Source organism: Bidens hawaiensis, unplaced genomic scaffold, assembly GCF_021521415.1.
Source record: "Bidens hawaiensis isolate Kalapana, Puna unplaced genomic scaffold, B.hawaiensis_p1.1 tig00031104_1, whole genome shotgun sequence".
NCBI lineage: Eukaryota > Viridiplantae > Streptophyta > Magnoliopsida > Asterales > Asteraceae > Bidens > Bidens hawaiensis.
Window position 1 is genome coordinate 192,059 of NW_027495211.1, and position 15,687 is coordinate 207,745.

General features: G+C 38.2%; 1 pseudogene across 1 annotated transcript; it reads right to left on the reverse strand.

The window, feature by feature from the left end:
• Positions 1-7,186: 7,186 nt before the first annotated feature.
• LOC143581579 (zinc finger CCCH domain-containing protein 30 pseudogene) lies at positions 7,187-10,646 on the reverse strand (annotated as a pseudogene). Its single transcript, XR_013143855.1, has 2 exons — positions 10,490-10,646; positions 7,187-9,763 (listed from the first exon to the last, which is right to left on the reverse strand). The product of XR_013143855.1 is annotated as a zinc finger CCCH domain-containing protein 30 pseudogene (transcript).
• Positions 10,647-15,687: the final 5,041 nt, after the last annotated feature.

A 15,687-nucleotide genomic window follows, 5' to 3' on the forward strand; every position in this document is an offset into this window, starting at 1 on the left:
CCAGTTGCTTTTCCGTTTCCGCGAAGCGTTTAGCTGCTGTCATGATGGCATCCCACGTGGATGGCATGCCGTCTTTACCCGTTAAGGTGCGGATGAGCTCTGGGTCCTTCGCGCCCTGGATGAAAGCAGCGCGAACAAGATCTTCGCTAACAGCGCCCAGACTTAGCTTCTTTGAATTGAAGCGCGTGATGAAGTCTAGTAAAGACTCATCTTCCTCTCTGATGCAGTTGAGGATTGTCCATTGCTCTTCTGTATATTTTCTTTGTTGACTGAAGTGTTGGCTGAACTTCTGCTGGAAGTCCGCCCAATCGTAGATGTGGTGGACCGGTAGACGGTCAAACCACGCTCTGGCTGCTCCAACCAGCGTCATCTGGAACATATAACACCACGTGGGTTCCGTCCAGTTGCTGACGGTTGCCCCCGCTATGAATTTGTTCAAATGATCGTCTGGGTCGGATATACCATCATAAGTGCCGATGTTGGACATCTGTTTGGCACTTCTCGGGGCGATTGCTTCCGCAATGTCCCTTGCAAACTTGGACGTTCCCGCATTTGCAGCAGTTGGTCTAAAGGTTTTGGAGAAGTCACGTGGGTTTCCCCCCGCGTTCCTTGGTTTGAAGGTTTCTTGGAAATTCCTTCTCGGTTGGAAGTCCGTTTCCTTACGCTTCCCTTTCGCCCTATGGCGAGGGTTTGCGTCGGTGTCGGATTCCTCCCGATCATCGTCCGAGGACTCGCACTCACTGCTCATGTTGAGCTGTTGTCGAGTGCTTCCGAATTCGTCAGCCTGTTGGAGTGAACGCAAGCGTTCATCCAACTCAGCTTGGAATTCCTTCTGACGTGCTTCGGCCCACGCTTTAACTTGATCGAGTGTTTGGCGGGGGAGCTTCGTCTGTTGTCTCTCCAACTGGGCATCGGTGAATCCCAGTGAAAGATTGTTTACTGCACTTGCCCCGGCTCGGGTAACCGGGGTAGTGTTCGTAAAATTTACTGCACTTGCCCCGGCTTGGGTAACCGGGGTAGTGTTCGTAAAATTTGTGTACTCGCCGGTATTCCCCCCAGTAGCTGGGGTCTTAGTTACCGGGGTTTCTTGGTTACTTGCTGGCCCTGTGACCGGAGTAACGTTAACCATCTTTCCAGAAGTTTTGAAAAAACTGAAAAAGAAGTAGTTCTAGCTTTTATGCACGGATGGCGCCAATGAAGAAACACTAAGCGACCCCGGGCAGATTACGGATAATCTGGGGGTTAAATAGATGTTTCCCACGAGGGTTAGGTCCGGCAAGATGGTTATCCTCTGATGACCTGCAAAACAGACACCGTGAGCTCGTCACTGAGAAGGGGGGGTACCTCCTTGTGACCACCCTCCGGCGTGAGAATCAGACTAGATTGCTCTTGAATATAAGTGTATATTAAGATAAATTAGAGCAGATATCAGATAATATATGGAGATATAAGATAATGATACCGTTCCAAGGTGTTGGAGTATTTATAGCCGAAGGTAGGTTTCCAAGCAGGTATAGCCGGCTGAATAGTATTCCTGTTCTACCAACTGTGTGCTACGCACGTGCCATGCTGGTGGTTGGTGGGTAGGCAGCGGCTGATAGTGACCAGGCCGGCTGTGTACTATTCCTTTCCCACCAACTGCAGGCTATGCACGTGCTACGACAGGGGTTGGTGAGTAGGCAGCGGCTGATAGTGACAGGGGTTGGTGAGTAGGCAGCGATTGATAGTGACCAGGCCGGCTGTGTACTATTCCTTTATCACCGTGAGCTGTCGCAGCTTTGGTCAGATCTTTTGTCCATACCTTGGCAGGTACAGTACAAAAGATCCTCCAGTAGCGTACGGACTGGCTCATTTGGGCGGGAGTGTTCCCGGCTTTGGGCAGGAGTGTTCCCGGCTTGCTCATTCCTTCTTCAGGTGACATTACTGAATTATTTGAGAGTTAGTGCCTTGTGCGTGTAGCCTTGCTGTGCGGGTAGCCTTCCCTGATGGCTAGTATCCGTAGCTGCGGGAACAGGCGGAGTACGTCGACCATTGGGAGGCGTTTCCTGCGGGAGCAGCTTGCGTACTGCGCGTAAGGACGTCGCGTCTCTGAGCATGGTGGGTCCTGCGGATCCAGTTAGTCTTTGCGCAGACGTCTCTAAGGTGAGTCTTGCGAGTTTGGTCTTTGCGCAGACGTCCCTCTTGAAGGTGAGTCTTGCGGGTCCAACTGCGCAGACGTCCCTCTTCGAGGTGAGTCTTGCGGGTCCAACTGGGCTCTGCTGGGACCTACCTCTTCACCATTAAAAAAAACATGGATTTCCGAGAATGCTTTGTAGTATTGATTGTATGTATTGGGAGTGGGCAAACTCCACAAATGCTTGGCACGATCAATACATGCGAGGTGATCATGCACACCCGACTATATCTTTGCAAGTAGTTTCTTCAGAAGATTTATGAATTTGGCATACCTTCTTTGGTGTTGCCGGTGCAAAATGATTTAACGGTCCTCCATCAGTCAGGGTTTTACAATAACATACTAGAATGTACGATGTCGGAGTCAAGTTCTTATGTTTCAGGATTCGTATACAAGCACGGGTATTATCTTGGTAATGGGATATATCCGTCGTGGTCCATGTTTATAAAATCCTTCACGTGCCCATAAGATGAAAAACGAAAGAAATTTAAGGGAGCTCAAGAGGCGGCAAAAAAAGACATTGAAAGATGTTTCGGTGTCATAAAAAGAAAGTGGCACGTAGTCAGGGGCGGATCCAACTTATAACTAGGGTGGGCCGGTGCCCACCGTTCGATTGCCGGAATGCCGCTGTGTGCAGGTACGTGTTTGTATATTATGACTCAACACCAGTCTGTGCCCACCGTCCGGCAACCATCCGTGCCCACCTTTGGTTACCGTCATAGTCAAATTTACCGGGAGACTTTAACTGTGGTGGTCTGGCAAAGCTCTTGAAGAATCTGAAGACAAAAAGAGAAGGAAGAAGACGCAGAGTCAAATGCTTTTCTTTTTTCTCTTTTTTATTATTTTTTTTCTTTAGTAAAACATGAATTACTTTTATAATATTATTTTAAATATTTTTTTCTTTTAAAAATGAACTCTCTGCTTTTTTTTATATATTTTACGTAACAATTGTATGATTTATTTGATACATAACTTTAGTTTATAATATTATATGTAAAATATTATATGTAAAAAGTTCTTTTAGAAAATAAAATTTGTGACCAATCTATCATTATAAACTACTTTAACTAAGTTCGTGAACCACATATAATAAACAAAAAGTATTAAAAAAAAAAGAAAAAAAATGACCAAGATAGTGTGTAAAAAGACCAAATTTATCCACTCATGCAATCATGCGCCCCGGAAGCTCATTCCGCTTTGTGCCTCTAAAATGGTCGGCCGACCCTGTTCTCATTGATCTGGCCCATTTTAACCCGATTCATTTTGTGCACCCCGTAACGAAAATTCCTGGATCCGCCTCTGCACGTAGTGGCTAACCCGACATGAACATGGACACAAAAAAATAGACGGATGATGTATGCAATATGTATATTGCATAACATGATTATTGAAGGCGAGGGACGTGCGCTTTACGAGTACAACGAGGATGAAGACAACGTTAACCGGCTGACAACACACAAAGAGAATATAATCGATCGGCTTTGGAAAGTCAAGATACGCATGACGCGTTGCGTTCGGACTTGGTCGAACATATATACGTCGCTTCAGGCTCTTCCCGACAATGAAGACTATATATATATATATATATATATATATATATATATATTTACTTATTTTAGTCTAAGTTTATTTGATAATGTTATTTCTAATGTTTGAGTTTAAATTTTTTATGTTTGAATATTATATTAAAAAAATAGAGAATGGTTGAGAATGATGGAGAGTGTTGTATATCATTGGTTAAAGGGTGATGTTGAATGATGAGAGGAAAACTGACGTGACGCATATGCGATGAATAAGGGGATGGTGTTGAGGAGTGTGTACCTCTTAGCCTTAGCTAGAATAAAAACATTGTTGGTGGTTAATTATTATTAAATTAATAAAACATGTTTTTTATTTGTGATCCGGCCCGACAACCCGAACCAGCCCAAACTTTTTTTTTTCTTTCTAATATTTAGTAACTTCCGACAAAAGTTTCCATCCGATGAAAATTATTTCCATGCCCACTTCCATAAATGAATTTTCGTTCAAACCCATTATGGTTACACGTCATCATGTCCACCACTCTAGTGTAGCATGATCCACTCATGTCATGGTACACTTTTCTTGTTTTTCCTTCATGTTTTGTTTGATGTTATTCCCCTCGTGTCATTACTTTATTTGTGTTTAATGCTTTCAGTTTTTGAAATTCGACCGTTTAATTGGACTTAAAAAAGGACATCGTCATTGTCACTATATAATGAAAATTCATGGAGTTTGTGGGTAAGAAATCATAGAGAACAAGTGTATGGATGTTAAGAGATCTCACAAAATGTACAAATTAAGAAAATACAAAAATTGTGTGTCAATGTTTAATGACAGTAACACCCTCATGAAAACATTTGTTTTACGTGATTAACCAAGAGTTTGTTTAATTTTTGAGAAACCCGATATCATGAATGTTTGAACTTTGAACTTCTTATCCGAAATTATTCCTTGGTGCTTTTAATCTCACTTTTATATGTTACTAGTGCGTTTAAGTAGGCGTGTAAATTTATTTAAAAAAAAAACATAATGTTAAAACGTTTTATCGAACTCGTGTGTCAAGGGGCCCGTTAGACCCACACTTTGCGGCTGAACTATTAAACTGAGCAAAAACTAGATGTCAAAATGTTCAACCACACACACCTGTTGCAGTGCGTTAACATGCAATAATTATACCGAAATCTGAAATATAGAATAGAGTAACTAAGTCGACACAGGACCAGCACACTGTGACAAGGTCGTTAAACATGAAAGGTATACGTAAAAACGTTGAACCACACACGCGAGTTGCAACGTGTTAAATTGCCAAATTTAGACTGAAATGTTATACGAAAAGTTTGTAAAAGATGAAGGGTATTGGGAAAATTTGAAGGTGGAAAAGTGTTGACATTAAAATGAAAAATTGTTTTGTGACAAGCTTGTAAAAGATGAAAAGTATAGGGTTAAAAGTAAAAGATAATAAGTAAAAGGTTAAAAAAATTTCTTAAAAAAAGATAACTAAAAAAACGTAAAAAAATAATGTGTACAAACACTTACATACATCAATGTTTACATTGACAAACGTATCTAACACCATGTGTTTAGGCGTTTAGCAACATGATGTTAATTCTGTTCATTTTCTATTACTTTTTATATCCATGTTATTTCAATGTCACTTTAGGTTTTTTCATCATTATTCAGCTCTATCACTTAACCCATATCATACCTCATTCTCAATCATTATATTATTTAATAGGAAATATAAACGAAAAAGAAAACGAAAAAACCATGATTGGTGGATGGACCAAAGGAGTCGTATGACTGTGGGCATGTACACCCCGCCATGCATGAGGGGAGGATTGGGTGGGGACACAGTGTTCATCACCCACTTTGTTTGATGGATTGTCCATGTAGAACCAGTGAGAAAAGAGGGGGGGGGGGGGGGGGGGGGTTATATTGCATGGTTTAATCTATAATCTATCACCTCTAATAAAAACATACAACTTTTGCCACTTGTTATTATCACATTAAACCTCATTCTCTTTATTATATGAATAAAATAGAAATCACCAAATTTAAAATCCATTGACTTGTCTACATCCCACCCTTCCCTGGCCCTACCGATAGCGTGCTATGCGGTGGGATATACAGGGCTTGATTGATTTAGATATTTAGTTTCATCTTCGACACGTATCCTAATAGTTTCAATTACCAGTCTAAATACGTATACATTACAAAGAAACTGCGTATATAGATATACGCATATGTTAGTTAACCATTAATCGACTTCAATTTGCTTGCCAAAGAATGCGAAACAATATAAATTGCATCTAATGTATTCATTTCACTATTTTACCTGCATCATCTAATTTCATGATTTTCCCTGTGTATATAAGAAGTCAAATTTGTTTTTTGCATCCCCTTTGGTAATGTGCATATGTGTAATACGTCTTTTCAATGTTTCAAAGAGTTGTATCATCATCCTAATACCAAAACTATGACACCTAACAAAATCATTAAAGACAGAGAAAGGTGTCCAAATACTTTTAAATAATAAACTACAAAAAAAACTTAGCCAAAAAAAAAAGCGTAATTCAATTTCCTTCCAGAAGATGTAGCTACAGTTGAAGACAATCCAAACGAGAAAATTGTTTATATCAATAATTTCCAAAACAATTTTAACGTCTAAGAACCATTAACAATAAATTAATATTGAATTTGAGGTTGACATTCTGAGCAGCTCATCTTATTCCTTGGTCATTTAATTAACCCCCAAGATTAAAAAAATTTAGTATAGAATAACAAAAAGACCATGTGAGAAAGATTTTAATTAATAATCAACTCTAAACAAAATTTTCACAGAAAACTAGACATGAATATTACCTTGTTTATAAAAACATTGTATCAAGAAAACAAGGTTTTGGAACACAGACATGATGCATACGTAGTGAATGGGCAAAAAAACGCTCATTTTCATGCCATGTCAAGGACATATAGACAGATGCCTTTTTCCAAATTTATGTTAGTATTTGAATTATAATGATTTAAATAATCATATATTATAACAATAAATTAATTAATTAATAGAAATGAGATGATGTGACAAAACGGAGGTTGGTTGACATAATCGGGACTACTTTGTGCCCAAGCGCCGTTCCCATGAAAACACGTTAAGCATTTAACAGACGTAAATGCACCCCTTCTTAACGGTGCGGATGCATTTTGTGCTTTTAGGGCGTCTTAGAAAGCTCCACTACGGATGTCCTAAGGCGCAAGCATCATAATACACAAACAAGGCATTTATACAATTATACCACATGCACCCAAAAGTCAGATAAAGATCACCACTACATACAAACTAACTTTAATATACAACCAAAAAAGCTACAATCTACAACCTGTTGATGCACAAAATTAAAGTTGAAATGCATTATAACTGAAAGAATAAATAAAAGAAACAAAGTAATATAACTATAATAATAATAATAATAATAATAATAATAATATGTTTTACATAACAAAGTAGATGGGGTGATAATCTGTGACCAAAAGTGTCACAAATTAAGTAGAGCACCACAAACTGCTGCTATCCCCAATGATCAGTACACTTTAGTTTAGCCAAAACAGAATTGAAATTGTTTCAACATGTGAAAAAATTTGTAAACAAATGCTAGAGAATTATAAAAATAACAGTTGGACAAAGAATAAACAATACCCAAACACCACATCTTATATAGGCTTTTGCTTCCTATCTTCATCCTTCTGTCTGCAATTATAAAACTTTTAAAAGAATATAAATTTCAACATCCTTCAGCCTGTTATCCCGCCACGAACCGAACACCATACCGCCACCATCCCCGCCAAAGAATATATACTAGGTTTTCCTTTTGTCAAAACATGTAAGTGATAAAAATGAATATGAATTCATCTCTTTGCTTAAGCTACAAGCTGATGATCAAGTTGCATCTGCTCAAGCCAAGCACCTAACACTGCATGATCACTTGCTTGACCATCACCGGATGGTGCGGTCACACCACCCGAAGGTGGTGCAGCCGCCTTGTTTTTCATCATCTCGGGTGGTGATTCTTTCACAAGCGATTGGACCCATGACAGGTCCGGCTCCTCAGCGCCATTACTGTTAGTATTATTGTCAAGGAGCTCGAAAGAAGACGACCTTTTCAGTTTACCAAACCCGTCTCCGTTAACAGACCAGTCCACTTTCCCAGTCGGAGATCCCCATTTCGACCACGAAGATGAAGTGTTGTTATTCACAGGTGACCCGACACTAAACGGACTGTTTGAACCAAGATTTGTTCCGAGATTTGCTCCGAGTTCCCGAGAGCTGAGACTGCGAAGCTGTTGATGTTTTTCGCGTTGGGCAAAAGCTGAAAGACGAGCGCCCATTGGAGATATTGGATCCATGCTTCTTGGAGACATTCTTAACGGATGGTCAACGTTTTTCGGTGAGAACATGTTTGTATTAATGGGAGAGAGCATACTCTGCTGCTGATGAAACTGGTTGAGAACCGCCGACTTGTGTGATGGCGAAAACACACCCGGAGATGCTGCAGAGTCGGAATATCTTGGAGAAGAAGTAAGCTCGGCTGTGAACAGATCTTCAACGTTTGCAGGGGCAAGTGTTTTAGAGCGAGTCGGCCGGTTCAACGAGAGTGACCCGGGTCGATTTTGTGAAAAACAAGCCAGCTCATTTAGCAGTTGTTGAGATTCAAAGTCCTGCAATAAGCTCAGATCTTCTGGTGGGATGTCCCGGGCACTAAGAGAAGATCTGAGTCGACTCGATTGGAGATTGCTTCCCGGGAGATGAAGGGTCGGGACATTCGGCTGAGGCCAAGCAACCGGAGAGTGTTGACCACCGTTTCCCGATGGTGACATATGTTGACTGAAACCGGGGGACATGGGTGAGCCAGGGAAAAGGTTCATGGCTGCAGCCATGTCCATAACACCAGCACCAGCAGCTGAAGACCTAGGAGAGGGGACAGCAGACCCGGTTGAGACATAAAGTGGTCTAAGCTCCTCGGGAACATGAGCAAAAAAGCAAACTCGTCTAGCACAGCCAGTCCCGTCTTTACATAACCGTGTACGGTACTGAGCCGGGTGCAGCCAACACTCAAACACACCATGAGCATACTCACACATATCGCCTCGTTTACACGAGCCTTTCCTGAAATCAGGACAGGGTACACAACTATAATGATACTTTCGCGGGTCCCGTCTGCGCGCGTTTTCCCCCGGGTGAACAAAGGGGCACTCAGTCCAGTCATGAGAATAAGCCCGTGAACAAGGTCGAACCTTGAACGAAAACATACGGAACTCATCAGTAGAGTAAATGCTGTTTTTAATGTCGGGGAGAGACGGGTAAATCGGGTATTCTTTCTTCTCGGAACACGAGTTGACCGAGATGTCGTTGAACTTTGACATCGTTGGAGACGATACCAAATCCGACGGAGAACACGGTGAATGGTCGTCTGGTGAGGATGATAATGTTGGGGACCATGAGCTTGATGTGTTCACAGATACAGTCAGCTTGCAGTCGTTAACCGATCCATCAGACGAACTATTAATATTATTCGCAAGAAGTTCTTCAAGGGACAAACGAATACCAGACAGCTTCGGTGGTACAACAATCACATCAACCGGGCGGTGTCCATTCGCATCTGCAATATCAGGATCCGCGCCAACAGAAAGAAGCAACTTAACCGCTTCAACAGCATCAAGCGAACCGCCAGAAGCTGCACAGTGTAGGGCGGTGCACTTACCCGGGCCACAAGCAAAGTTCACATCTACTTTAGGCTGTGAAACTATCAATCTCAAAACACTCAAACTCCCATAAGTAGAAGCCACCATTAACGGAGTCCGGTGCTCGAGGACAATCTGTTTAGAACCCTTCTTGCGCACGTACCACAAACCAACTTCATCAATTGAACTAGGATCGTTCTCTATCGACCGTTTGAAGCCCTCAAAGTCATTGTTAGCTGCGTATTCTAGTAAACTTGAAAAAGAATCTTCAGTCTCCACTGTTAGTGGACTCATCACCATTTTGTTAGATGTTAAAACAGATTTCTTCAGTCACTACATATTCAGAAAAAGAGGATGTCTTGTTAATACCATAACAATGAACAAACACTTATGTTTTGCCAATCATTAAAAGCCAAAAAAAATAGTAATTTGACTAACATAGCATGCTAAAAAACACCAGATTGTGTAAAAAAACTAGCTTTCCTCTTCATTTTGTAACAAATAATTCAACTGTCAAGTCGAAACTAAACCGAATTATCATCCAATTAATCATACTAGAAAATAGTATTCAACTAGCATAAAACATGCTAAAAACACCAGATTCTGTTAAAAAAAAGGTAATTTTTACATTCAAATCCTCATCAAATTCTAACAAATGACTTCAACTATCAAATCAAAAATAAAAACAAAAATATCATCAAATTAATCATGCTAGAAAAGTAAAAAATAGTAATTTAACTAACATAACATGCTAAAAAAACACCATATTGTTTAAAAAAACTAACTTTCACATCCATTTGTTTTTCATTTTCTTAATAAATTCAACTATGTAATCAATAATAAACAAAAACAGCATCAACTTAATCAAACAATATCCACAGATCTACCAAAACATTATATAAAACAACAACTTAAGAGTCCAACACCATTTCATCAAAAAATAATAATCAATCATAGCAGACTTCACTTAGATCTAACCACATACCAATATATTATAATAATAAAAAATACTAAACAAATAATAATATCATCATCATCAAGGATCTAAAACACACTTACCGATGAAAATCTGAGAAACCCAGATCGAAATACAACAGATCTTGAGTTATAATAATAGATCAATCGATAACTGGAAGGAAGCAAACCGCTTCCATTTTAACTAGAAAACGATTGATTCAGATAGATACATACATACATAAGACGTCTGTCGATAAAACCTATGATATATATACATATATATTATTATCCACACATATAATAATATATATATTAACAATGAAAGCGAAGGTAGAGAGAGAGAAAGTGAGGACGAATGAATTGTAGAGAGAGAGAGAGAGAGTAAAAAGTGTGTAACGTACAGAAACTGAAATGCAAGTGAAATGCGAATGAAATGTGGGTGAGAGATATTATTTAGTGGGGGGTGGTGTCGGTAAAAGGGGGTTTAGGTGGTGACTGGTTGAACCGGTAACCGGTGAGTCCACTGAGGTGACTTTGGTCTGGTCGGCTAAATTTAATTGGAGTGTGTGTGTGGCGTCCGGAAGAAGACGGACGTCAAGGGGTTTTATAAAGTGGGTTGGAGTTTAGGAATTAATTTAGGGGTGGAGTCCGGAGAAAAAGGAGGCATGGAGCGGAGCACTCGGTGGTGGTGGTGGTGGTGGTGGTGGATAAATATAAATAAATCTATAAATTATTATTATTATGTTATATTTGTTTATAATCATCTAATTTTCATAATAACAATAATAATGATAGTGTTTACGTCAAGATAGAAGGTAAATGGGTAACAAGCTGTTATACTACCCTCCTTTATGAATTATAAAAATAAGATTGGTAAATCATGTCTTGTCGTGTTTAACGTGTGAGAGATTTAAACTATATAGTAAAATTAAGGTAAATTTAACTTGTTATTTTTATCTATATGGTGTTAAAAACTAAATAGTTTATTATAGCGAATAACTTAGTTATTAAAATGAACGTAATATGTGGAAACTATACACTTTTTTATAAAGAAATAAATGTTTTTACATTATAGATAGTCTAGAAACACATATCAAAGGACCATAACACTGACAATCAAGGAAAATGATTGAAGGAGTGTAGGATTGTAGATGATGCCAATGATAATAACTTTGAGCAAATGCTTGATATCATTAGATTATATGTTAAGCATATTTCTACCGTTTATCATGTTAATATCACCTCAACTTCTTTTTCATCACTCAACTAATGTTATACACAATTTGTCATCATTTAATTTATTATTATTTAATAATAAAAAGGTTAATGAATGAGAAAAAAATTAAAAACAATAAAATCTTATTAGAAAGCGACTCGTATGATCCCTTCATATGCACCCAGTCACGCGTGACCAAAGGGAGAGGGGGTGGTGTTCAAATGAGACTACAGGTGTCACGTAGGCTACCCATGTTAGCGGCCATCATATGTATTGGGCAACCTAGTATAGCTTTTGAGATTTTATTATCTACATTTAAACATGTAACGGAAAATGAATGAGTTGAGAGATGGTATATTATACTCTTGACGAGGGATTTGCTCGAATCTGGAATGAAGAGAAACATTCTTCGCCACCACCCGAGAAGTAAAAGATTCTAAAGTCCTTGACATGGCATTTCCACGGTTAAATAATATTTTATTAAATCAATAATGACTTGACTTATGTCATTTTGGATATGCTTAACCTTTAGGTAAATAATTGTATTTGGTTCCTTCATATAGTTTAACGTGCCATTGGTCATGATATCAGTTTATTACACACATATAGTTCCATTAACTATGCGTTTGTACAAGTGACACGCGTAAAACATGTTATACATCTCATTGACCTCTATAGGTAATTCTCAGGCTATGTCACACTTCTGACTCGTGCGACAATCTTGAATGGTCTATGGAAGGACTCAATTTGTCTTACCTTCCCACACGAATCATGCCCCGTTATACTAACACAACTTGATCTTCCCTCAAATACAAATAATCTTCTTGTTAATATAACATATAACTTATGTAATCATTAAGCAGCTTTCATGCTGCCATGAACCTGGTCAATCATATAAGTTGTGGCTTATACAATCCAAACCTCATCAAAGTTCTTGTTGACTAACTTCACCCTTAATTTATTACATTTCTATATCTTCTACTACACAAAATTTCACATGGAGTCATTCCAATACTCAAATAGTAGATGTTATTATAAGATAACTCCACCAAACTTGATAATACAAGCTTGAGGCATAAATGTAATATACAAAAATTCGAAATGTTAATAATAAAATAATAATATTTAATATACTAGACTACTAGTACATTGTTTTCAAGTGAAAGTTAAGTATCAAAAGCCATAAGTGGAATTAGTGACAAAGAACCGCAAGTGTTTATAATGTTATTAGATGATCTCGAACACAAAACAACAAGTATGTGTTTTCAGTCAAGCCATGAGATATATTCATCGACATGAATGACACATTTTGTTATTTATTTCTTTTTAATTACTGTAAATGATACTTCTAGTATGGACAAGACGAAAGGGCACAAACAAGTGAACACCAACTACATTATTATGTTTTCTAACAATAAAATGATATATAAATCTTTAAACTTAAAATAATTGAATTATTGTGTTTTCAACCTTTCTTAAAAATAATGAACACAAAGCATGATTGGCAATACATTGCACATGTCTTACTAATGTCAGTGAGATCTTCTCCCACAGGGTGAGGTCTGTCACTCTTTTTTGGCTAGACACCATTTGCCTCATTATGCATGCTTCAACCATTAGTTATTGGTATGTCTTCAAATAAATACTACATTATTATGAACGTATATGGTTATCGTACCTTGGCACGAGCTCAAGCTTTAAGATTCAAGCTCTAAATTATTTCTTTTCTTTTATTTATTTATTAATTTATTACTATTAAATGATATGTCTAGTGTGGACAAGATGAAAGAGCACAAAGTGGTGAAACAACTACATCATTGATTATATATATAATAGCATATCTAGTAATTAAATCTTCATACTTATTTTTATTTTTCAAGTTCATGAATTATTATGTTTTTTACTTGTTCTTAATAAAAAAACAATAATGAAGTGTGAACACAACTATTGCTCTTTCAGATTTGTTAGAGCATGATTGATAATTAAACTTAAATAAGATAATTTACTAGTTTTGTATCTTATGCTTGACATGATGATACGTCATTTATTGCTTATTTGCTATTTTGATTTATTCAATAATGGAGATGTATAATCTTTTGATTTGATTTCGCCTCACCCTTTGATCGAACATTACCACCTCACGTGCCTTGTCTTCCTTCACAATCTTTGAACCCGTCATGTGCCTTGTAGTACGCATTTTAAGTCATAAAAAGCAGCCCGTTATAACTCAACACGCGTACCTTATCCAACAAAGTCCAGGCACAGGGGACTAAAAGTGCATAAACCGGTTTGGGTTGAAATTGGTTTGGGTTGGTCAACAAAAGTCAAAATTGGTTTTTGATCGGTTTCGGTTGAAACTGGTTTCTTGACTAGGTTACGATCGGTTTCAGTTTGGGTTTTGACCGGTTTTTGCTCGATTTTGGCCGGTTACCGGTTTGGAACCGGTTTTGGTGGAGAAAATTACAAATCGGGTTTCAAACCTACGGTTTCATTCGGTTTCAAACCTTTTTCTACATAATCGGTTTCATACCAGATCGGTTTAGGTTCAATTTTAAGGTTGTTTCGGTTAACCGGTTCATTTACCCACCTCTGCCTGGGAATACACACACTGCAAAAAAGACATCCACGCCCACGATCGCATAGCGATGGTGAACGGGCCCACCACTAATTTCAAGAGAAATCCATGGCCTAATTAAAGACCCACATTCGTAAAAGTTGTGTCTGGCACATAACATTTTGTCCTGAACGTGACTCGAATCGGTGACCTCCCATAGTGAGTCACTAGGGTACACTACGAGATTCCTAAGTCATAAGTTTGTTAAAATAGAGCTACCAGCTACCTTCATAATTTGAGGGTTGAGAATATTGTCTATAATACTAATAGTCTGCGAATTATGGGACCATCAAGATCTTGACAAGTATTCAGTTTGTTCTTCATGTGATGATTGTTAGGATCTTTAGGGGTGTCTATAACCTCAGTACTCCAATTTATTATAGGATTAGGTGTTTTTGACGAGAGCTTAGTCAATTAAGGACATAATATTATGCAATGTTTAGTGTTATGTGCTAGACGTCCGAGGCTCGATGCTAAACCTTCCGACAATGTTTGGATCACATCATTCACTTTTCCTTTTACTATGGTTTGCCATTGACTGTGGTATTTGGATAATTTACTTTGATTCTCTATTATATATGACTGTGTTTGTTGAGGAAACTCAGGTCCAAAAGGTTATGACACACCTAAGAGCTTCTACAAACTAAAAGAAATTATGGATTCCATTCAAACCACATGATGACCATACCATAATATTAGTGACAATTCTTTGTACAATATTATATACATATGATCATTGTATAACTGATCATGCCACATCTTCGAGTTTCGAGCTTTTAGTTTTTGTATATGTATACGGAAAGGCTATTGAGAGATTTTCCATATATGTAGGCTCTCACCTCATCTCATTAACGCCGCCAAATAATGCATAGTTTCTCGTTCCTTGGTTGAGCTTGGATACAAAGCATTTGTTGACACACTTGTAAAAAATAACCCTGTAAAAAATCACTTTACCTTACCTACCAAAGGGCATTTAACCCAAACATATCCAAGCGTGTAATACTGCAATAGGTGTTCCCTCCGTTGAAAGGTGGATTATCCAAATCTTACGGTAGACAAATTAAATGGATTTAAGAGTATCTTAGAAACCGTCAAAAAGAAGAAAAAAAATTAAAACCACTTTAACTCATGTTTTATATATGATACAATATCTTCATAAATGAAAAATGATAAAACCATTATAATGAAACTTTTAGCTTTTCAACTTTGTTAATGAAACATTTGTCGCAAAATTTTTATTGTAACGAACTGAACCGATATCATCCGCATCGCACCGTGGCTTTTGAACATCATGTAATGCCTTTGACCTGTTCCGCCACAAAGCATGGGTAAATCACGTGTTACTAATGTCCATAAAATTGGGCCGGGGCCAAAACGGGCTACCAGGCCGAACCGGATCAGACCATCCGGGTCATATCCAGATCCGGATTCGCACATATATTGAGTTTTAGGGTTAGTTTGGTGTGAAAA